The 24,329-nt window shown below is 43.1% G+C and overlaps 1 protein-coding gene across 7 annotated transcripts in view; it reads left to right on the top strand.

Annotated features, from left to right (window-relative positions):
- The first annotated feature begins 20,489 nt into the window (after window positions 1-20,489).
- Window positions 20,490-24,329, top strand: part of WIPF3 (WAS/WASL interacting protein family member 3) — an 84,845-nt gene continuing 81,005 nt past the window's right edge. For 3 of the 7 annotated variants that reach the window (XR_011566116.1, XM_070787272.1, XM_070787271.1), the window contains exon 1: window positions 20,490-20,900. The gene's annotated coding sequence lies outside the window, so the exon portion shown is untranslated. The remainder of the gene's footprint in view (window positions 20,901-24,329) is intronic. The other 4 variants (XM_070787274.1, XM_070787273.1, XM_070787270.1 and 1 more) reach the window with 3 other exon arrangements.

Genomic DNA, 24,329 nt, shown 5'->3' with positions numbered 1-24,329 from the left:
TACTTTATCTATATGGTTTTTATTATCTCAGAGAGTTAATAAACACTGAAAAATATTCAAGGTTTACAGACAGAGAGTAACTGGAGACAGAGAAGGCAATGGCACCCCACTCCAGTACTCTTGCCTGGAAAATCCCATGGATGGAGGAGCCTGGTAGGCTTCAGTCCATGGGGTCGCTAGGAGTCGGACATGACTGACTGAGCAACTTCACTTTCACTTTTCACTTGCATGCATTGGAGAAGGAAATGGCAACCCACTCCAGTGTTCTTGCCTGGAGAATCCCAGGGACGGGGGAGCCTGGTGGGCTGCCGTCTATGGGGTCGCACAGAGTCAGACATGACTGAAGCGACTTAGCAGCAGCAGCAGTAGCAGCACAGTAACTGGAGAATGACTCTAGTGACTTCAGATGGGGGACTCAGAAAGGCTTCTTTGAGGGGGTAATATTTGAGCAGAATCCTCAATAATAAAAATGAGTCCTCCATGCAAAGATAGGAAGTGGATGACAATGTTCCAAAGAGCATGTGCAAACAGCATGTGCAAAGGCCCTGAGATGCAAATAAACCTGATGTGGGATGATGACTGGGCATAACGAGCCAGGAGGTAGGAGAGGAAGTTGGAGAGGCAAAGAGGCCGGGTTGTGTAGGGTTCTGTGGGCCATGGGAAAGTTTTACATAGGCGAGTGAACTGATCTGGTTTACCTTTTAAAAAGGCCACTTTGCAGCTCTGTGAAGAATGGACTTTAGGGGGGCCAACAGTGGAGGCAGGGAGACCAGTTGGAAGGTTGCTGCAGTAACACAGCTGAGAGACAATGGTGGGTCAGATTGGCATGGTAGTCGTGGAGGTAGAAAAAGCAGTGAGATTTGGGGTACATTTTAAAGGCAGAACAAGGCTTGATTTGAGTTTGTTGTGGGAATTGAAAGAGGCATCAAAGATAATTTCTAAGCCTCTTATGGGATGGTGGCACCTTTTGCTGAGATAGAGAAGGCTATGGTGGGTCATTTTGGGGCGGACACTCCCAAAATGGGAAGGGGCTAGTAGAGGGACCCAAGAGTTTCATTTTTGACATGTTACATTTGAAATGCTTATCAAACACACAAATCAAATTGCTGAGTAGGCAGGTAAATAATACAGTAACAATTATAATAATAACTATGGCCATTTATTAGGTATCTGCTATCCACAAGAATCTCCATAAATGTCAGCACACTTCACACCCAGTCTTATGAAACAGCCATTAACCCTAGAAATTCAGATAGGGAAAAAGAGACTCTCCTAAAGGTCAGGGAACTTGCCCAAAATTCCACAAGAGAATATGGCAGCCAAAGCATAAACTCGGGGCTTGTGAGTCCAAAGCCCAGTTTCTGTCCCCTGAGCCCACTCAATGAGAAGATCCCTGAGGAGGCTTTTGAAAACCTTTCTGAAGCTACTGTGTACATCCTGGGAAGTAGGACCTGCTTTGCCCCAGGGAAGTTGTGGGGCTTCCTCAGGCTGGGCTACTAAGCCTCTTTAGGGCTCTTTACCTGGGCAACCTCAACCCCCGCTCTTAAGGAGACAGGGAAGAGATTTTTCATGGACCAATGAGATTTTCCACCTTCTGTCTAGGTTTATTAAATCTAAAAAGCTCTCAGTTTTAGTCAAAAGATTGATGCCTTCCCATCACCCCTCTCAGGGCTTTTAAAAAATTTGACATTACTTGACCACATACAAAATATTCTCAGATGCACTTGTTGAGAAGGGGAGAGAGAACTGTTCAATTTCTGGGCTGGAGAAAGAGCAGCTGTCGATGAGCGTGCATTAAAGTCCCTGTCTCTGGTTACTTAACCTTAACGATTTCTTTAAAAGCTCCTGGAAACCTGTGTGGTTGAAAATGGCAAATCCTGTTATTATTCGAACTGAAAATCAACCATGATTCCATCTTCTGGGGGAAGCCAAACAATAATATCAGCAAAATAAAGATGGAAGTCAGAGCAGGGAGCCTCTGCCAAGGTCCTCAGAGAGAGAAATAAGATGATACCCAAGAAGAAAGAGGAAGGACAGACTGTCTTGTTTCCTCACACAAGATGGTGTGAGTGACTCCACGTGATCTTGCAGGTCCACAAAAGGTCACCAGGACACACTTTATAGTATCCAGTGGATATTCCAATATGAAGGATGGCAGACACCAAATTGGGTAACACTTGAAGCTCGACCCTAAGGGACATTTTCTTTTCCAAATCCATTCAAGGACACAGTTGTGATTTTTATCCTCTTGGTGTGGAGAAAAGGGAATACTCCTACCCTGTTGGTGGGAATGTAAGTTGATGCAGCCACTGTGAAAAACAGTACAGAGATACCTCAGAAAGCTAAAAATATAATTACTATATGATCGATCCAGCAATCCCACTCCTGGGCATATATACGGAGAAAACCATAATTTGAAAAGATACACGCACCCCAGTGATCACTGCCCATCACTATGTACAATAGCCAAAACATGGAAGCATCCTACATGTTCACTGACAAAGGAATGGATAAAGCAGATGTGGTAAATACATACAATGGAATACTTCTCAGCCATAAAAAAGAATGAAATGATGTCATTTACAGCAACATGAATGCAACCAGAGATTACTGGATTAAATGAAATAAGTCAGAAAGAGAAAGACAAATACCATATGATCCCACTTATATGTGGGATCTAAACTATGACACAGATGAACCTATTTATAAAACAGAAACAGAACCATAGATATAGAGAACAGATTGGTGGTTGCCAAGAAAGAGGGAGTTGGGAGAAGGATGGAGTGGGAAGTTGGGGTTAGCAGATACAAGCTTTTATAAGTAGAATGAATAAACAACAAGGTCCTACTGTCTAGGACCTTCTTCAACTATATGCAATACCTATGATAAAGCGTGGGGCTTCCCAGGTGCTCAGTGGAAAAGAATTCACCTGCGAATGGAGGAGACCCAGGACATGCAGATTCAATCCCTGGGTCAGGAAGATCCCCTGGAGGAGAAAGTGGCAATCCGCTCCAGTATTCTTGCCAGGAAAATCCCATGGACAGAGGAGTCTGGCAGTCTGTAGTCCATGGGATTGCAAAGAGCTGGACACAAGTGAGCAAGCATGCACACACTCATGATAGAACAGAATGGAAAAAAGTACATACTTGTGTGTATTTATATAAATTAAAACATATACATATATGTGAAAGTGAAGTCACTCAGTCATGTCCGACTCTTTGTGACCCCACAGACTATAGCCTACCAGGCTTCTCCATCCATGGGATTTTCTAGGCAAGGGTACTGGAGTGGGTTGCCATTTCCTTCTCCAGGGGATCTTCCCGACCCAGGAATCAAACCAAGGTCTCCCACATTGCAGGCAGACGCTTTACCCTTTGAGCCACCAGGGAAGCTATATATATATAAAACTGAATCACTTTGCTTTACAGCAGTAATTAACACAGCATTGTAAATCAATTATACTTCAATTAAAAAAAAAACAAAAACAAAACAGATTTTCATCTTCTTTCTCCATTTTTCTCCCAGATAATTTGAGAGAGAAAAATCTGGCTCCTCCAACAGAATGCAATGAGTGGATGTTCTGAGCTTGAATAATGCTTGTTTTGCTTTTTTATCCCTCCTCTATCTTGTGTTTTGAGTTATATTAAACCTGACATTATCCAAGAGCTTTTGCATTGACTGAGTTTTAAACTTGGTGCAATTTGTGGACAATTTCAATAATGTGTCTAATTCATTTGTGCTGGAGTCATCAAAATCTGGCCCACTGGACAACCCTGAAGACATTGCTCTGGCAATCTTTTCCCTTCTCCGCCCTATTTACTTAAGAAAAGAGATAAAGCGTATCCTGACTATTCACTGGGTTGCATGCTATATTTCACCCCCAGCAAATTCAAAATCCAGGAAGTCAAGCAGATTTACAAATATTCACTTGCTACTCAACCACATAAAACTTTCTACTGGAGGGAGAGTGAGTGAGAATAGATTTCAGGACTAGTTGATTTTAACTTTCTAAAGCAGCTAAGCATATATGGGGTTTGAACTATTATTTGCAAATCTACCCCCCCCAAAAAAACTAATCATAATGCATAATTAAGATCGAAGCCTAGCAGTGTCAATCCTAAATGAGCACTTGTGCTTCAGAAAGGGAAAGCGGGATCGTTGGTTTGACCAGTTAATTAGCTGTTGCTTGCTAACCTGCTTAGAATTCTCTCATTCCACTAATTCAATTACCTCATCAACACAAACACTGGATTTGATTTTCACATATATTCTCTCATTTCTTTATCATAATTGTATGTGAGCTAGCTGTATGATTACCCTTCTTTTCTAGATGGAGAAGACAGGGCTCAAGGAGGTACTGCAAATTAAGACACAGACCAGATATTTGGCTTTGGTATTAAATTCCCCATGTGCTTATTCATTACATGAGATCAGCCAGATATGGTCTTAAAGTTGTCTTAGAATTCCTTAATGACAGGTGTTTTTAAATAGCATGATGGTTAGTTTTATCCTTTAATAGATAGAATCCTCTGATTGCATATCAGAGGATTGCATTAAATACTTAAAGACTAAGAGAGGAAGTCCTGTGGAGTCTGTCTTACCCAGAGACAGAACAGTTTCCTGCAGAGAGTAGGTAATCTATCAAGAATTATTCAATGCATGAATTTCTGGAGAGTTACTACAGAATACAGTTAATTTATTTTAAAACATAGTTGGGATAAAATTATATATCAATTTCAAAAATGTCAATATTAGCATATGCATAAGGAAAATAATCCAGAAAAAACATATACCAAATGTTTAATGTCTGACACAACATGACTTAAAAAGAAAATTAATGAAAAATTATATATACATAGCATACTTGTGCTGGAGAAGGCAATGGCACCCCACTCCAGTACCCTTGCCTGGAGAATCCTGTGAACAGAGGAGCCTGGTAGGCTGTAGTCCATAGGGTCGATAAGAGTCGGACACAACTAAGCGACTTCACTTTTTTCACTTTCATGCATTGGAGAAGGAAATGGCAACCCACTCCAGTGTTCTTGCCTGGAGAATCCCAGGGACGAGGGAGCCTGGTGGGCTGCCGTCTATGGGGTCGCACAGAGTCGGACACGACTAAAGTGACTTAGCAGCAGCAGCATACTTGTGCTACACTTAATAGTGGAATCAAACAGACCTATTTATAAACTCTAGACCCTTCACTGTCCATGGTAGGATTTTGAGCAGGTTGCTTAACCCCACTGTATCTTCTTTTTCTCATTTGACAAATGGGATTAATAATATGTGCACTTCATTGTATTGCTGTAATGATTAAATCAGACAATGTGTGTATATGTATATATATAATTTATATATTGCCTAGGAAGTTGAAGACAAGAGAAACAGCATCAGACACGGAAGAAAACTTCCCCCTAAAAGGTAAAGAGATGATATAATATCCATGAAATAAGAATAACCACAGAATAAGAAAGAACTCTTGGAAATTATAAAAATGAATGTCAAAACTAAAATGAAAATTTCAAGAAAGACTCTAAGAAATTTTAACTAAAACAAATAAGAGAAAAAAATATGAAAATTAAAGTATCAATTTTGAAGGTCTATATCAGATTAGGTTTGACTCCATATAACAGAAAATCTAAAATAACAGTGGCTTAAATATGCAAGGGTTTATTCCCTGATAGCTCAGTTGGTAAAGAATCCACCCACAATGCAGGAAACCTGGGTTTGATCCCTGGGTTGGGAAGATCCCCGAGAAGGGAAAGGCTACCCACTCCAGTATTCTGGCCTGGAGAATTCCATGGACTGTGTAGTCCATGGAGTCCTAAAGAGTTGGACAGGACTGAGTGACTTTCACTTTCACTTTCAAATGGATGTCGGCTTGGTGAGGTTGGTACGGCAGCTCCAGAGAGACACCTGTCTTTTAACTCTGTCTTTTAGATCATGTGGCTTCTTATCCTCAAATTCATATCATGGTCCAAGCTAACTGCTAAAGCTCTGGCCATCATGTCTGCATTCCAGTATCAGGAAAGAGGAATCCAGGAAGGACAGAGAACACTTTTTCCAGCTAAGTCAGCTCCAAGAGCCATTTCCCAGGAAATCCTATACCAATTTCCACTTATATCTCATTGGCTAGAACTTAGTAATGTGGTACCATCTAGCTACAAATGAGTTTGGAAAATGTGTTCTTTCCTTTAGGAAATTTATCACAAGCAACAAATAAGCATTATCCTACTAAGGAAAAAGGGGAGGATGTAAATATTTAGGTACAAACTAGAAGTCTTTATTGCAGGGTCCTCAGTTCAGTTCAGTAGCTCAGTTGTGTCTGACTCTTTTCGACCCCATGAATCGCAGCACGCCAGGCCTCCCTGTCCATCACCAACTCCCGGAGTTCACTCAGACTCACGTCCATTGAGTCAGTGTTGCCATCCAGCCATCTCATCCTCTGTCGTCCCCTTCTCTTCCTGCCCCCAATCCCTCCCAGCATCAGAGTCTTTTCCAATGAGTCAACTCTTCGCATGAGGTGGCCAAAGTACTGGAGTTTCAGCTTTAGCATCATTCCTTCCAAAGAACAACCAGACTGATCTCCTTTAGCATGGACTGGTTGGATCTCCTTGCAGTCCAAGGGACTCTCAAGAGTCTTCTCCAACACCACAGTTCAAAAGCATCAATTCTTCGGCGCTCAGCCTTCTTCACAGTCCAACTCTCACATCCATACATGACCACAGGAAAAACCACAGCCTTGACTAGACGGACCTTTGTTGGCAAAGTAATGTCTCTGCTTTTGAATATGCTATCTAGGTTGGTCATAACTTTCCTTCCAAGGAGTAAGCGTCTGTTAATTTCATGGCTGCAGTCACCATCTGTTACTTCTGACTAATAGGAAGTCTATGAAGGTTGAACAGAGAAAAAAGATAGGAAGAAATTACCGAATCGGCACGAATCGTATCTATCCACTGATGAGCTGTCAATTATTAATCATGACAACTGATGCTTTGGAAAAGACTCTGATGCTGGGAAACATTGAAGGCAAAAGGAGAAGGGACCACAGAGGATGTGATGGTTGGATGGCATTACTGACACAACGGACAGAATTTGAACAAACTCTGGGAGAGAGTGGAGGACAGGGAAGCCTGGTGTGCTGCAGTCCAGTCCTCAGTGCTGCAAAGAGTCAGACAATGACTCAGTAACTGAACAACAACAAATGAAGGATGAATCGAGAAAAAGGATAGGAAGAAGTTATAGAATCAGTACAAAGAAATCATATCTATCCACTGATGAACTGTCAATTATCAATCATAATGATTGAGAAAGGATTCCCTCCAAAGCCCACCTTAAAAGATTTCAGATTACCCAATAAAGAGAAGATCTGAAGGAATTCCCTAGCTGTCCAGTTGCTAGGACTCTGGGCTTCTACTGCAGGGACCCCAGGTTTGATCGCTGGTCAGGGAACTAAGATCCCCAAAGGGCAGCATGGCCAAAAAAATAGAAGAAAACTTGAGGCAAGTTCCCAAAAAAGAACAAGGGCTACGAACAGCAATGAATTCGCCTATGGCACCATTGTTAGCTGGAAGACAGTGACTCAGTACCATCAACATTTAAGAACACATCCTAGAGATTCATACCTGGGAAAACTAACAACTAAGTATGTAAAGTCTCAACTACTGAAGAATGCGCTAGGAAGAAAGAAAGAAGAAAATGTGGATCCCAGGAAACAGGAGATCCAGTATGGGAGGAAGGGTGAGGGATTTCCCAAGATGCCAGTTGCTTAGCAGGCCCAGGAAGCAACCAGCCCAGTTTGCAGTAGGAGGATGGAATGCACAGATTATCTGAAATTTGTACTGAGAAACTAGAGAAGGGAATACAATTAACAATAAATACAAATAAATGAATTAAAATATAAGCAATGCAAAAGCTACATCCTCATCTACCTTGACAGAAGTTAGAAGAAAATGTCTAAAACAATAAATCAAGCAATAGTATTTTATGTATATTATTTAAAATGTGGAAGTAGATAGTAAAAGAAAAAGCTAAAATATTTGAGAGTGGTTGCTTCTGCAGAAGAGGAAAGTGGCAGTTGGAGTAAGGAAATTCCGTTTTTTCATATAAGCTTTTTAGCACTATTTCTAAACTTATCTACATTATCACTTTGATTTAAAAAACTGATTTTTAAAATATGAAAACAAATAACATGTTGTTGTCCTTTCACTGAATAATCCAAACTACTTTAGTCATGTCCCACATTGAAATTACTGAGAGATAAATTAATAAATGAAATAAACTAACAGATTAATCTGGATTAATTTTATCCTTATTAGGAATTCAATACTGCTATCTGTGGCTTCCAGAAATCAAAATTTCTATTTTCAAAAACTATCTTAATCTCAGCACCAACAAGAAATGTCATTTTAACTCAGGAAGGTGGACACCAGAGAGAAGACACACACACACACACACACACACACACACACACACACACACACACACACAGAGGACATTGCTGTCCCTGTTTCACTGATTCAGTTTGAAGGCTTTAGAACAAAAGTTTCACTGGAATGGTTTATTAAGTACTGAACTATTAAATTCCTGGGTCCTTAGAAACGCAGCTTAACTGTTCATGAAAAAAAAGCAGCCAAAAGCCATTAATGAGATAAATTATGAAGGGAAAGAATCTGTCAAACTGAATCAGAGAAGGAGACAATTAACAGAACATCTCTCCAAAGATACGTAGTATTTGAAAACTCACTGTGCAAGTTTTTCACTAAGAAATCCAGCTACTGATGCATTTTCCTGGGCTGTAAAGAGAGTGGAATGTATATGTACTGTGCTATTTTACATGTGCCAAAGTACCCAGACTTCCCTTTATGTTCTTTCTCTCTGAAAGAGTTGATTGAGGAACCCCAGGAAGTTTTTTCTCTCTTTGTGGATAGCAACTGGACAACAGTTAAAGGGTGTTTCAAGTATGTGTGTGACATGTGTGCTTGCTTAGTCGCTTCAGTCATGTCTGACTCTTTGCGATCCCATGGACGGTAGCCCTCCAGCCTCCTCTGTCCATGGATTCTCCAGGCAAGAATACTGGAGTGGGTTCCCATTTCCTTCTCTGGGGTATCGTCCCGACCCAGGGATCGAACCTGCAATTTTTACGTCTCCTGCATTGGCAGGAAGGCTCTTTACCACTAGCACCACCTGGGAAGCCCCACGTGTGTGACAGAGGTGAGCAAAATAAGAGCCACATCAAGTCTTTCTCCTTCATTTCACTGGCTAAGCCAGAGTTCTGTGATGGCTCCCAAGAAGGAGAAAGAATAATTGGGCTTACATTCTGCCGGACCTGAGCTCCATCCTTCTCTTCTCTTTGCTCAGCTGTGATTTGACACCTAGTGAAATGAATCTTCATTGTACAGGTACATACTTAGCACACGCGAGTGGCTACTAGTCCTCAGTCTTCTTCCAAACAAAAGCTAGACTTTGAGACTCAGTTGCCCTTAAGAGTAATGTCTTTCACAGGTTGACTTTTAAAATAAGGAGTGAATCACAGCCAAGTTTCAGTTGCCTGGGTCCCTCCATTTTACTACTGGAGCATGTAATGACAAGGAAATTTGCTCATGATGTAGTGTTAAGTGAAAAAAGCAGAACGTGTGTGTATACATATGTTATGTATATGGATGGGTGTGTGTGTGTTTCAGGAAAGTGCATTAAAACATTATTTGTGCTTATTTGTGTTGTAGAATAATTATAGGTTATTTGCAAATTTTCTTCTTTGTAATTTTCTGTGTTTTCTGAATTCTCTCTACAGGGAACCAAGAAAATATATTATTTTATCATTAAAAGCAAAATAAAAAAATTCAAATAGAACCCCCCCCCCCCAATTAAAGAAAAAGAAGTATATCTCCTGCCTGCCTGGGAGAGAGGGAGGAAGGGGAGGAGAACAATGGTCTTTGCCCACATGTGTGACATCCCAGTGAGCTCTGATCTCAGAGCCTATGTAGGGCGGAGGCTAGAGCAGAGGTCACAGGGTGGAGCCCATCTTTCTTGTGAGGATGAGTGAACTGACAGACACAGTAAAGCACTCCGAATGGTGCTTGTTTAACCAATGTTAGCTGGTTTTCTTCCCTCAGAGAATTTGTCTTCTCCATCACCTCTCCAGTTCCTCTTCTCAAGAAAATGAACAATTATTTATTACCCTGAAGGAATTTCCAGCCTATCTTCCATCTGTTCACATCTTCTGTATTATAATGTGAATTTTGGGTACATGGAGTTACACCCTGAAACTCCTATTCCTATGCATTTTTTTCCTGAGCTGTATCACATGGCTTTGGTGTCATAATTGGGCTTCCCTGTTGGGGTTTTATTCCTCAGCAGACTTTTCCAGCATCATTCCTCCCCCATCTTCACTAAGTGCTTTCTTATTATTCGCTTGAATAGCCAAGAAGGATAAACCCTTTCAGCTGATTAAGATGTACTTTGATTCATGATCACCTCTTTCCAAGTGATTTCAGGACTCAGTCTTTTTATTCTTATTAAGCTATGGCAACTTGGTAGGCAATGCTATTAGACAAGTATGCTATTATTTTTTTCTACACGAGTCAGTATCTTCCTTCAACCTTATGTTGTCTCTGATTAAGAAATACCAGCATTGGGGGGAAAAAAAGAAATACCAGTCTTTTCGATGACAGGGAAATGGAGCTAATCTTATATTTGAGCTTGTTATCCTAAGATGTGAAAAGAGGAAGACTAAGGTTTCTCTTTCTAAGAATTAATTAAGGAAGGCTGGGTTGTGTCACCTGCTTGACTGACCTTTCAGACAAAGAAGCTGTCACTCTCCTTTGTTGCCATTAAGTAGCAATTTAACACCACGTCACATACCAGCCCTCGCTATCATCTTAGCATGCAGAACCCCAGGGCTTTGAGGAACAAACAACTCTTGCTCACCTTTGTCTGTTTTGGCAGTACAAACACAGCCTACCCAAAAGGGCAGAAATTGTTAAAGTGCATTTATTTAACCTTGGGCTACCTTTTTTAACACTTGAAATGTATGTGGCTCTTGTTTGAAACAGAATAACAAAGCCATAAAGTTGAGGTCTGTCCCAAGAATTGTTCAGAACTGTCTTTCTTATTCTATCATTTTGTTCCAAACTGCCTCATAGTTTCACACTATGGCAGGTTTAGCCAGAGTTCTTTATCACCAAAAAAAGAAAGAAAACATCTACTTTAGCAGACTTGTCACTTCTAAGTTGTTGTCCTTTGGTTACAGAATTTTTCCTGGACAGATGAAAAAAGGGGGCTAGATTTTTTTGTTAATTAGTTACTCAATTAAACATTTGCTGAGTACTGACTTGTTATATGACACCGAATGTGCTAGGGGTTGGTGGTCTTGGGACAATGACACCACTTCTGCCCTTAAGGGTATTGGCAAATAAATCAATAGCTATGACAACATTCTCTAAGTGCTACTGTTCAAGTAGAGGAACAGAGCGTTAAATATTCAGAAGAGGGGCCCCTAGTCTACCCAGAGGATTCAGAAAGCTTCCCTAGAGTAAGGGAGCATTGATATGAAGGATAAGGACGAGTTCTCCAGGTAACAAGGAGGGAAAACGTATTGCAAGACAAGAAAATGGCTTGGGGTGGGGCAGAGTCAGGAAAGCATAGGGTGAATCTGAGGGGTTCCAAGTCCTTTGGGACAGCTGGTACAGTGTGTAATATGGAGAGGGGAGGTGAGAAATGGGAGATGATGTGGGAGGGGTAAATTTTGCAGCACTTCATATGTGATACTAACTTATTTAGGCTTTACCTCCAAAGCAAACAAGAACAATTGAAGGATTTTAAGCAGGCAAATTAGATATTTAAATTTTAACTTTCTGAAGATTGCTGTGGATACAGAGGAGAAACAGTTGGGAGGAACTGGGAGAACACTGGAGCCAGAGACACTGGTTTGGAGATGATGGCAGTGGGCCAGCTCTGAACTCGAGCAGCGATAGAAGGGAATGACCAGGTAAAGAAGGTGTCGGGAAAGCAGAATGGGCATGGTTTTGTGATGGATCAGGTGGTGGTGGTGGTGGTGGTTAGGGAGAAAGGAAGAATGACCCAGGTTTCTGGCCTCAAAGAATCGGTGAGTGTTAGTGCCATTAACAGAAGTAAGTAATCCCATGGACCTCCCTGGTGGTCTAGTGGTTAAGACTCTGCTTCCACTGCAGGGGACATGAGTTCAGTCCCTGGTCAGGGAAGTTCTGCATGCTGCCCAATGCAGCCAAAAGAAGAAGAAGTAATTCCAGAAGAGGATAAAATCTGTTTTACAGGGCTTCCAGTATGGCATGATGGCTTTTACCATGAATTGGGTAGTTGCATAAGGCACAACTAAACTGGAAAAGGAATGAGCCATTCACCTAGCCATGCATTCGGGGAATGTGTTCTACACCAGGCACTGTGTGGGAAGTGACCTGAGAATCCTGTGGCCTAGGATTGGTTTCCATTCACAATCGTACTCCTTACCAGCCCTGAGACTTTCATAAGCCCATTAACTTCTAGGCTTCCATTTATCATCTAAAATATGGTGACCAAACTCTCAGCTTGGTAGGCTGATCATTATAATAATACTGAGCAAAGTCCTTGAGAAATTGTAATTACTATAACCAAGATGCTAATTTCAACAAAGAAGTTGAAAACAGAGTTTTCCTTTAGGGTAAGGGACCATATTGGCTACAAAAGAGCGAAGAAAAGCCAGATGAAGAAAACTAATCTTCACAGAAGTGTGACAGACGTGGACAGAAGTGAGGAGCAGATCCACAAGGTCTTTACCCCTTTCTTCCTTTACCACACTGTCTGTCCTTTTTACCCAAAGTGTAAATGAAGGTGACTTTTTTGCGGATAAAGGGAAATAATTTGAAGTAGCATAAGGAAGTTTGTAAAGATGAGAAGGGCTATCAGTAACATTTCTCATTTTAAATAATTATCTTTTAGTTGGTATTTCCAGTGACTGCAGATTAATTTGAAATATAGTACAGTAAAACAGGTAAAGTCTTCACCTTTCTGTGGCCCTAGTAGTACAACAAAATGCTTTTATGAATTTCATGGAATTCACCACTTGGTATTAGATAACAGCTCTGAGACATGGCAGAAACTACTGCCCCCTTTCGTAGATGAAAGAATTAAGATTTTGAAGATCTAACAAGCTATTGAACTAGTGAACACCACACAGCTAGTTGATAATAGCTTGAATCCACATCTTTTGTCTCCGAGATCAAAGTTTTTTAATACTGCTTTATATTATTTACTTAGAAGAATGAAAGGTTTTGAAAACTTTGTAAAAATTATTGTACAGCAAATCCTTTCTCAGTTTCTTAAAGAATGGTATTTCATTCTTTAATACAAAGGTATTTGTATTAAATACAAAGGTATTTCAGAAAAATCCGTCTTCCATTTTCAATTCCCACGCTTTCCTAACTCTTGAAACCCTTTTCTCTGTTGGGTCTTTTTTCTTAACCTACAATATGGTAGAGTTTCTACTCTCCCTGAATTGTTTCTTCTCTTCAATATTTAATTATTTCTCTCTCTCCTCTTCTTGGTCAAAGTTTTTGAAAAAACAGTGTACACTCAGGGGAGTGTATGGTCCACACTCCCTCAGCCACTTCCTATCCTTCCACCCACTAACTCAGGCTCTGCTTGTCCTGCTGCACTGAAATTGCAATTGCTGGGGTAACTGAGGATCTCCCATTGTCACACTTCTTGGCCCTTGTGTGGGACCTCTGTGCAGCACAACACTCTCAGCCATGTCTTGGCTTTCCTTGATTTCGGCATACCCTTCTCTCCAGGCTCTTTCCTCTCTCTTTCCCTCTCTCCCTCCACCTTCATAGGTTGGCTCCTCTTTCTCTGCCTGTTTAGTAAAACCCTGTGTTCACCATGGGACTCTACCTTCCTCTCTTCTTACTCCAGAAGCAAAGAAGGTAGACTTCAACCTTTTGATGTTCACAGCACATTCTGGAAGAACAGTGGAATTTGGGGAGGCAGCGTGAAGGGATTAAACTGCAGCTACAGGCAGTGAACTATTTTCCCTTAGTCACTCTTCGGAACAGTGCTGCTGTTTAAATAGAACTGCCTGCTCTCTTTCATGCGCTGTGCTCATGAAGTCCTTTCTCAGCCATCTAGGCACCTGCCGGAGTCAGCCCCAGCCTGATGTTAAGCAATGGAATGTGATGCCTTTCAACTCTTACTCTCACCAAGGTGGAGCCTCCTCTCTGTGCAGAAACTTGCAAAGAAGACTCTTGGCTGAATTCTACCTGACAGGTAGCCCCTCTCTCAGCCAAACAGGGCTTGTGATGCATGGGGTGGTGAAGCAGGTTTTACAGAGATGGGAACCACTGCCCAAGACTTTCACACACTCTAAAGTTGTATCTTATCATCATCATCATTATTATTGTGGTAAAATATACATAGCATAAAATTTACTCTTTTAACCATGTTAAAGTATAACATTCAGTGGCATTAAGTACATTCATAATTGTACAATCATTACAACTATTTGGTTCCAGAACAGTTTTATCCCCTAGATGGAAACCCTGGTCACATAAGCAGTTATTTCCTGTTCACCCCTCTCATCAAACCCTGGAAATCACTTCTTTCTGTCTCCATGGGTTTGCCTATTCTGGATATTTCACATAAATGGAATTAAACAGTATGTGGTCTTTTGTTGTTGAGGTCCTTTAATGGACCAGAACTTGGTGGTCCAGAGTCGACGATAAGAAAGTAAAGGAGAGAAAGAAGCTGATATTCCTTGGTTTACACAGAAAGCCAATAAAGCCCCTGCACAGGGCTTGCTCTGTTCACGGAGGCCTCAGGCGCCCTCTCGATGGGGTGAAGGCACAGAGCACCTTCTCGAGAGGGTCTTAGAAGCCCGGGCAGGAAAGTGAACTCAGAGAGCCTCTGCACTCCAGGGGATCAGCCTGAGAAAGAGAGACAGAGACACGGGAACCAGAGCTCTGATGGAGCAAAGGTGTTTTAATCAACATGGTGTGGGCATATATACTGTCTTACAAAGTAGTTATTCTCAGCAAAGATAAAGATTAAAATTCCAGACTTACAAAACATAGGCAATCCATATTAAAGAGAGAGATTTTTAAACAATCACTTTTACCGTATGGTTCACAAGAAGGAAGAGGGTACTTATCACCATATAGAAACGCTAATGAAGCAAATGCCTGGATTCCTCAGTCCTGGGAGAGGCTTGCCTCTCCTCTTAATTCCTGAATATTCAGGAATTAATAAGCAGCAGAGAATTCCTGACAGAACCAAAACAGCACACAGGAAGCCTCCTGTTAAATGCTTCCTGACATTTTGTATCTGCTTTTTTCCCTTAGCCTAATATTTTCAAGGCTCATTTATATTGTAGTATCTATCAGTATTTCATTTCTTTTCACTGTCAAATAATATTCCATTATATGGATATATGGCATTTTGGTAACTGTTCATCTGTTGATGGATATTTGGGTTGTTTACAGTCTGTGGCTATTGTGGATCGTGCTGCTATGAACATTCAGGTCCAAGTTTTATTTGAACTCCTGTGTTCCACTCTTTTCAGTATATGCCTAGAACTGGAATTTCTTGATCATATGGTAATTCCATGTTTAACTTTTTGAGGAAACATCAAACTGTTTTCCACAACACCTGCACCATTTTACATTCCTACCACCAATGTATGAGGGTTCCAACTTCTCCACATCTTGCTGTTTTACTTTTTTACAAATTATGGTATCGGGTGTGAAGTAGTTTTTCATTGTGCTCCAAAGGTTTTATCTTTAAACATTTATGATTCTTAAAACTATACTTTTAATTATTTACCCAAAGGAAATAAAAACATTTATCTACAAAAGACTTATAAACATTCAAAGCCAACTTATTTGTAACATTCTAAAACTGGAATTGACCCAAATGTCCACCAACAGGTGAATGGATAAACAAATACTGGCATATCCATAGTACAGTGAAATACTAACCAGCGATAAATAGGAACAAATTACACACAGATGAAGGTCAAATACATTATGCTGAGCAAAGAAAAAAGTCAGACACAAAAGAATACATCATGTATGTTCAATATACAAAGCTCTAGAAAAGAAAGACAAAACTAATCAATATTAATAGTTCTGTGGTTTCCTGGGACTGGGGATAGGGACTGGCTGCAAAGGGGGCCTAAGGGAACTTTTTCAGGTATTTGAAATAGTCTATAGGCAATGGCTATCCACTCCAGTACTCTTGCTTGGAAAATCCCATGGATGGAGGAGCCTGTTAGGCTGCAATCCATGGGGTTGCTAAGAGTCGGACACAACTGAGCGACTTCACTTTCACTTTTCACTTTCATGCATTGGAGAAGGAAATGGCAACCCACTCCAGTGTTCTTGCCTGGAGAATCCCAGGGACTAGGGAGCCTGGTGGGCTGCCATCTATGGGGTTGCACAGAGTTGGACACGACTGAAGTGACTTAGCATTAGCATATGTTGATAAGTGTAGTGGTTACATCAGGGTACATATTTGTTGGCTTTTACAATGAGTGTATTTTAGCATATATAAATTACTTCTCAGTAAAGTTGATATTAAACGTTTTAAAATATATAGACTCCCAAATAAACAGTTCAAGACTCCAGCCCTCATTGGTTCATTTCTTTCATAACTGAACAAATACATGCCTACTATGTTCTACTCTCGGTGCTGTGAACTAAGGATACAGTGGGAACTGAGATAGTTCCTGAGGTCACAGATACCATGGTCTGGTCTGGGAGACAGATGTTAATCAAATCATTGAATCAATAATGGCATCATTATATCTGCATAAATGATGCAATAGAAAGTTACATGGGATTATGAGTTCTTACCGTGGAAGTTGACCTTGTCAAGTTCCAGATAGGTAATGGCTGAGTTTAGATGAGATCTGAAAAATGAGAAGTTCATTTGGGGAATGTTTTCTTCAAAGATGGAAAAGCATGTGCAAAGGGCTTGTGACAATAAAGAACATTACCGGTTCAAGGATCTGAAAGCAGGCTAACATGACTGGAGTAAAGAGATGGAGGCAGAGGGCTGAGCAAATTGTGTTGGAGAGTGTGAGTGCCTTCAGATAAAGCTCAGGATCTCTGTTATCATCAGTGCTGTGCTTAGGTGCTCCGTTATCATCAGAGCAAAGCAAAATCACTAAATTATAGATAACAGGAAGATCAGCTTCGAGTTTCAAGACCATCTCCGGCCACTATGAAGACTGGTTTGGCAGGGAGAAGCAGGATGTTGAAGAACAACCAGCTAAGAGGCTACTGTGGAAGTCCTGGAGAGAGGCAGTAGGCTCTGATATCAGGTGGAATTGGTGCAGAAGGGTAGAACCAGATGGGGCCAAGAGCTGAGATTCAGCAAGGGGATGTACTACAAGGGAAAGTGAATTAATGAGTTGCCAGGTGGCTGGGCTGGATGGATGGGGAGATGGGCAAAACCAAGAATGGGTCAGGTTTAGTAGGAAAACCATGCATTCAATTTCAGACATGGAATTTGAGGCTCCTGGTCCACCAAGCTCTTTCAGACTTTCTCTTTTCTGAAATGGTTTCCTTTCCCTGGTTTCTGATGGGACACTCCAGTTCATTCATGGAAGCCCGGCTCAGGTATTACTATCTCCCTTTCCCTCCCATCAGGCAGTATTCATCATTTCTTCTGTATTACCTCTATCCAGGGAACTATAAAAGTCAATTTACGAGCTTATATCCTCTACTAAGCTGTTAGCTCCCTGGAGGAAGAGCTGTGAATCCATTTTAGCACCCCCAGAAACAGTACATTATCACCATCTAATAGCTGCTGTATAAATACTTGACGAAATGATGTGGATATAGGTACAAAACATTTACAATTTATATAATGCTGTTCTCCTAAAGAGCTCAGTAAGTCATGGCAGACATAAATATAAGTTTACAAGTAGAAGGTGTGAAAGGTGAGTTATTGCAGGCATTTGGTGAGCAGGAAAAGAGATGTCTGTCCTTTACCAGGCCATAGTATCAGTTAGCGGAGAAGGCAATGGCACCCCACTCCAGTACTCTTGCCTGGAAAATCCCATGGACGGAAGAGCCTGGTAGGCTGCAGTCCATGAGGTTGTTAAGAGTCGGACATGACTGAGCGACTTCACTTTCACTTTTCACTTTCATGCATTGGAGAAGGAAATGGCAACCCACTCCAGTGTTCTTGCCTGGAGAATCCCAGGGACGAGGGAGCCTGGTGGGCTGCCGTCTATGGGGTCACACAGAGCCGGACATGACTGAAGCAACTTAGCAGCAGCAGCAGTATCAGTTAGAAATACATTTGGCCACAAGGAATAGAAAACTTAGCCCCAGGGACTGTTTTTCTCACATAATAAAATACTCAGAGATGGGCTGTTGCTGGATTTCATTTGAATGCCCAGCAGTACCATACACACTGACCCTATTTTCCACTCTGTCATCCTGTGACATCCTGATTCTATTGGCTTTTTTGGTCTCATCTTCATTCTCTTGATTACAACATGCCCATGTTGTATTCTAGTTGCAGCATCACTAGCCATCTCATTTGCATTCAAGGCTTTGGGAACATGGGGGACAGAAGGTCAGAGTCAGCAAAAGATTTCTCAACGACCCCCAATCAACACCCTCTTTCAACTCATTTGCCAGAACTTGGTCAATGACTTCCTTAGCTGCAAGAAAGACTGCAAAGTCAGGAATGGGACTGCCCCAGTAGTCTTGGACCACAATCATAATCCTCAGTAATGTTAATTTCTGGAAAGGGAGAGTGGTTTGGCTACTGGGCAGGTGACTCACTTCAAAGATATTGCATTTTTTACAGATTTATGGTTTGGCAACCTTGCATTATCAGATGATGCTTAGCAATTCTTTTGCAATAACATTTTTTTAAAGTAAGCTGTGTGCTTGTTTAGATATAATGCTATTGCATACTTAATAAAGTACAGTACAGTGTAAATATAATTTTTATATGTTGGAAACCAAACGTTCATGTGATTCATTTTATTGCAATACTGGCTTTACTGCAGTGGTCGTGAACTGAACTTGCAACATCTCTGAGGTATGCCTGCTTCATCCACCTGGCATAGCTAGTGCTGTCCTATAGTTATGTACTGTAGTTATGACTGTACTTATGGTGGAACAGGGGGAAATGGATCTTTCTCTAATGTCCATTAAAACAAGACACCAATGGCACAGTCACTTTACATGGATGGGAAACAGTGGGTACCTGAAGCTTTCAGCCCAAATGTCCCCACTTTCCAAATATTTTTCTCACTCACAATTTCCCCACCCTTTCCAATACTTTTCTAATAATTATTTGATCCAAGCCATACCTATCCTTTAAGATAACAGCCTTTACATTTGACTAGCTACTACCTGGACCACTCAGCAGAAGACCTCATAGGAACTCTGGGCTCATGGAAATGTCTTCTTGCCTATTTATTATGGTTCTAAAGCAGGAAAGATAGGAGTCACACAAGACAAACAGGTGGGAAGCAAGTACCTATTGGCTTCCACTCACTACATCTTCTTCACCTAAATCAACACAGGAAAGTTGTTCTTGACAACACAGGGAAGGCATGAGAAGTGAATTATTTATCCTTGCTCTAAACATAAGCCTACACATTGTCAGCCTGTAAACACTAGTAATTAAGAAACCAGTTAGGGACTGCTTGGGGAACATACTTTGACAGCAGCTGCTACAGAATCTGAACCTGTAGACAAGCTGCCATCCCTGTGTGAGATCCTCCTCCCTCCCAGCACTAACTGCTGTCTCACCTGTGTTCCCATGCACCTGATCCAAGTGTTGACACAGCGCTGAGTACAGGTCTCTCCTCCACTCCAGACTAGCAGCTCCTTTCTGCCTCCTTCAGCAGCACATCCAAGGAACGAGCAGAGTGCCTGGTTCATAGATGTTTAGAGGCAGCGCAGTGAATGGTCCATGAGTCTCTCAGTTCCTCCACTAGCAGAAAAGCGCAGGATGTGGGAGACTTTAAGTGCTCACCAACCAATCAAGCATCCCGCCTCAGATACAAACTTTCTGTGTCTTCCCAGGGGCCTGAAGTCAAGTGTTACAAGGGTTTTACTTGTCATCCCAAGTTCTTTCGGCTCCTCAAACACTTCACTTTGCAAACATAGTCGGCTCCACTTGGGTCAATCTACCTCCCCAGGTCACTACAACCGGCCACTTCATGATCATCCTTCAATTCTCTTAGCCATCGGCATCTCGAGGAGACTTCCCCTGACCCCCCAGGTCTGGATCAGGGACCCCTCTGAGACCACTCCCTCTAGGTTCTGCAGTATATCTGTCCATTAGTTGTTTCCCTTTCTAGACCGTGAACTCCGGGAACAAGATGATCTTGTTCTCTCTTTTGTCCCCACTGCTTATGACGCCGCCTGGACCACAGGAGAGGTTCAAAATATTTTGGAATAAACTGATAAAGGAGTGGAATGTCCGCAGTCTGGCGGTACTGGGCCGGGTGTCGCTCGTATCTGAGAACTCCAGCCTTGGGGCCCACTCTCTCCCCAGCTTAGACTTGGAACTCCTTCAGGGAGAGGCGCGCCCGGTGGCTGGGACCCGCCTCCCGGGTTCCAGAGCGACCCCGCCTGCCCGGGCCGCGTCCCTGCGCGCTGGGCGGCGGCGACTTCAGGGCAGGAGCCGGCGGAGCAGGTGGGGGCGGCGGCCCCGCCTCCGCGTCCCGGCAGCCCCAGAGCTGGCGGCCGGGAGGGAGCGACGCTCACCGAGCTCAGCACCCGGTGCAGCACGGCCGCAGCGGCGCCGCCTGAAGCACGGGTGCTGTGGGACGGAGCCTGGAGCCTAGAGGCGGCGGCGGCGGCGGCGGGGAAGCCGGCCAGAGACGAGTCCTGTCCTGTCCTCCGCACGGCTGGCGGCAGGTAGCGGCTTCCGCGCGCGTGCCGGGGTCGGCGCCGGAGGGAAAGGGGATAAGCTGTAGCGGCGGGCGCTCGGGCCCGTCCCGGGGCGGAGTGAATCCCCGGCGGGGCCAGGGGTGCTGCGCGCATGCTCGTGTCCGGGGCTCCCCGCCGCGGCGCGGCGCTGCCCTGGAGCCCCTTGCTCGCTGCCCGCCGCGCGGTGACTCCCGGGCCGGGCTGTAACGGGACCGCGGAGGGAAGGAGGTCACCCCGGGGTTGTCTGGTTGTCTTCCCCCGACCCGACTCTCCAGGGAGCGGCCCCAGGCTCCAAGGCCGCCCCGGCCTTGTCGCCAAGGTCTCCCTTCCCCGCTTCACCCCCGGAACAAAAGGCTGGGGTCTCGCTGGGGAAGGGGTTTTCGCGGGATGAGCCGGGATGAGTAAAGAACAACTAGGAAATTGCCGAACTGAAGGTAGCTTGGGGGATATATTGATAGAAGCCCCGGATGAGGAAATCAATCTCGGAGATAGGGAAGTGACTCGCGCAAGGTCACTCAGCTCGTGGTGACTCCTTTAGTCTCTGGACTCCCTTCCCAGTGCTCATCTCCAAGCCAAGTCAGTAGTGTGTGCTCAGCGATTTAGGTTTGTCCACACATGGGTTTTAAAATCTCCTTTGGAGGAACCAGGGAGAAGGTGGCAGAGTCTATTGCACCCTCCCTCAATACACACCGGAGGCGAGAAGGAGCGGGGATGGGGGAGCAGGGCTGGAGAAGAGGCCACTCCGGATCTCCGGGTGGGGGCTGGCGCACGGGGAGCCCAGCCCTGTCCCCGTGAGCAGCGGGCACAGGCTCTCAGGAACAGAGCCTTCTGAGCATGGCTTGCCAGCCGCGGGGGTGTGCCTGCGACGGGAGCGGGGGCCGCGTGGGGCCCCAGTGCGCTCTGCTCCCTGGAAAGAAGTTCTGTAGGGAGAGGCTGGGGGAGCCGTCCTGATGCTTTGGGATGCGCGGATAGCATCCCCATCCCCGAAGCTTGGAGTGCTTTGTAATGGGCTCTACTTGGAAAGAAAGTTACTCTGTAGCGGGAAGATGGGCTGTCACTTCGCCTCTCTGAGCTTGGGGGTCACTGGCTGCAAAATGAGGGCTTTGTTTTGCATGATCTGTGTGATTTAGAAAGTTTGTGCCTCTCTCCTCCTTTCCATAATCTTTTATCTCTTTAGAGGGAAGATTGGTCGTGCATTTGTTGTGGTCAGCAATAGTCATTATCGCAGGGACTCCAGCCTTCCCTGGAAAAAACCTTTTTTTTTTTTTTTTTTTTAACTTTAGTAAAGCTATCCATGGGGATAAAGCATAAATGAGGGGCAGCCTTTGGGCCTGATAATGGCCTAGACAGAAAGGGATGGAGGGTTCAGAGGTGCTGGAAATGCTCCCCACCTTGACCTAAGTAGTGATAACACAGGGGCACACATTTAGATATTTGTAAAATTATTTCTGTGAGTTTTATGCACTTGACTTATGAAAAGTGAAAGTCACACAGTCGTGTTGGACTCTGAGACCCCATGGACTGCAGCCCGCCAGGCTCCTCTGTCCGTGGAATTCTCCAGGCAAGAATACTGGAGTGGGCTGCCATGCCCTTCTTCAGGGGATCTTCCCAAGCCAGGGATTGAACCTGGGTCTCCTACATTGCAAGCAGATTCTTTACGATCTGAGCCACCAGGGAAGCTCTTGACTTACACACTTGATTTATGTTTTACCTCAATAAAAAATAAATAAAAATTTAATGCTAAAAATCCACTCACTGTGGTAGCACACAGACTGGGGTAGTTTTCCACCTGCTGCATTTTAGAGATACATTTAAAAACGACAAAAACTAAATCAGAAAAATTAATGAATAATAATAATAATAAAAGGGACAGGGAGCAAAGAAAGTTTAGCCATAATGGGAAATGAAATACAGACTGCAGAGTGCCTCACCAAATGCCTTTACATGAACGACCTCATATGACTCACAGTTCTTTAAGGGCAATATTGTTATTGTGCCTTTTTTATAGAGGAGAAAATAAAAGGTCACAGAGGTTAAATACCTTACTCAGGGGAGTGGAGGGTCGAGAACCTGGGTACACAGGTCTCGAATTCTATACATGCAACCACAGATAGGCAATTTTCAGGCACTTGAATCAGGGCAGAGCTATCAGGGTGACAGAGACTTGAAGGCTGGCTTCCCGCCGGGCCCCCTTTTGGTTCCTTTCCAGGAGTTGCTGTTGTTTCATATAATTGTGAGTGTGAGATCATGTCACCAACTGAAGCTAGCCAGCAGCAGACGGGATGGAGGAAGTGTGTGTGTATCTAAGAACATACAGTTTTAGGAACAGGAGAAAGCCAGCTGGGCTAGCCTGGCAACACTGTTTTCAGGATTTATTGTTCAAAAATCATAAAGTACAGGTTGTGATTTTGAAAGTCAGTTAAATATACACAAAGAATAAACAATACAACCTAGAAAAGATCTGAAAACCAAAACATAATTCGCTCTAGAAAAAAACATGTAGGATTTTCACTAGAGAAGAACAGTCAACTTCCTTACAGTCTAGAATTTATAAATATATGTTTATTAATGCTAAAGTTTTTTTAAAAAAAAAACCCACAAAAATAACTCAGCAGAAGGACGGAAATTTGTTTTCCAGCAAACATGTTATAAACATACTTACACTTAGTGCGGAAATATTTGAAACTTGAGGGTACAGGAACATTTTATCTAGAGAATGATCTTGAGAAACGTGTCCTCAGATGTGTTCTTCTAGTGATTTTACTTCTGCCTAAAATGCAGAACCCAGAGGAGTAGAATCGTGTTCGTCTTACCAGCTAATACCACATTGCAGTGTTGAATGTGTCTTGCTTTTGAAACTGGAAAGTTTTGGTTTGGAGAAGCTGGATTAAGTCGGGCAGCTAAAGAGGTATCTGGATGAATCTGCTTTGCCGAGTGCCATCCAGCGTGATTATGCATCACGAAGTTATCTTTAGGCGAGTTTTGCCATGTCACAGTTAGTGTTCCTGCCATCTGGCTGTGGGAATATTTAGAAGGGAATCGTAGTGTTTGACTGACTCTGCTGAGAGCATGGCAAAACAGACTTTGAGAGGGAACTATTAAATATGAGTTAGGGTTGGTGAGAAAGTGATTAATTGCTTCTTATTTAGCCATAGCACAAAACCGAAGAGACAGACGATTCTCAGCTGATGCCGAGCAGGTGCAGCACATATGTTTTCTCACTGACTTCAGCCAAGAGTGCACTTGAAACTTCCCCTTTGCAATTCTAGTTGGGTCTTTCCTTAGACCTGCCCAAACGGAACCCGATCCATTTTGCAGCAGGGGAAACGTGTGGTGAACTGCCTTGCTGAAGTGCCAAAGAGATAAGTGATGCAGAGCAAATATGGCAAAAATGCTAGGGGAGCATTATGTGGGCCA

Source organism: Bos indicus, chromosome 4, assembly GCF_029378745.1.
Source record: "Bos indicus isolate NIAB-ARS_2022 breed Sahiwal x Tharparkar chromosome 4, NIAB-ARS_B.indTharparkar_mat_pri_1.0, whole genome shotgun sequence".
NCBI lineage: Eukaryota > Metazoa > Chordata > Mammalia > Artiodactyla > Bovidae > Bos > Bos indicus.
This window is presented reverse-complemented; position numbering and strand designations above follow the sequence as displayed.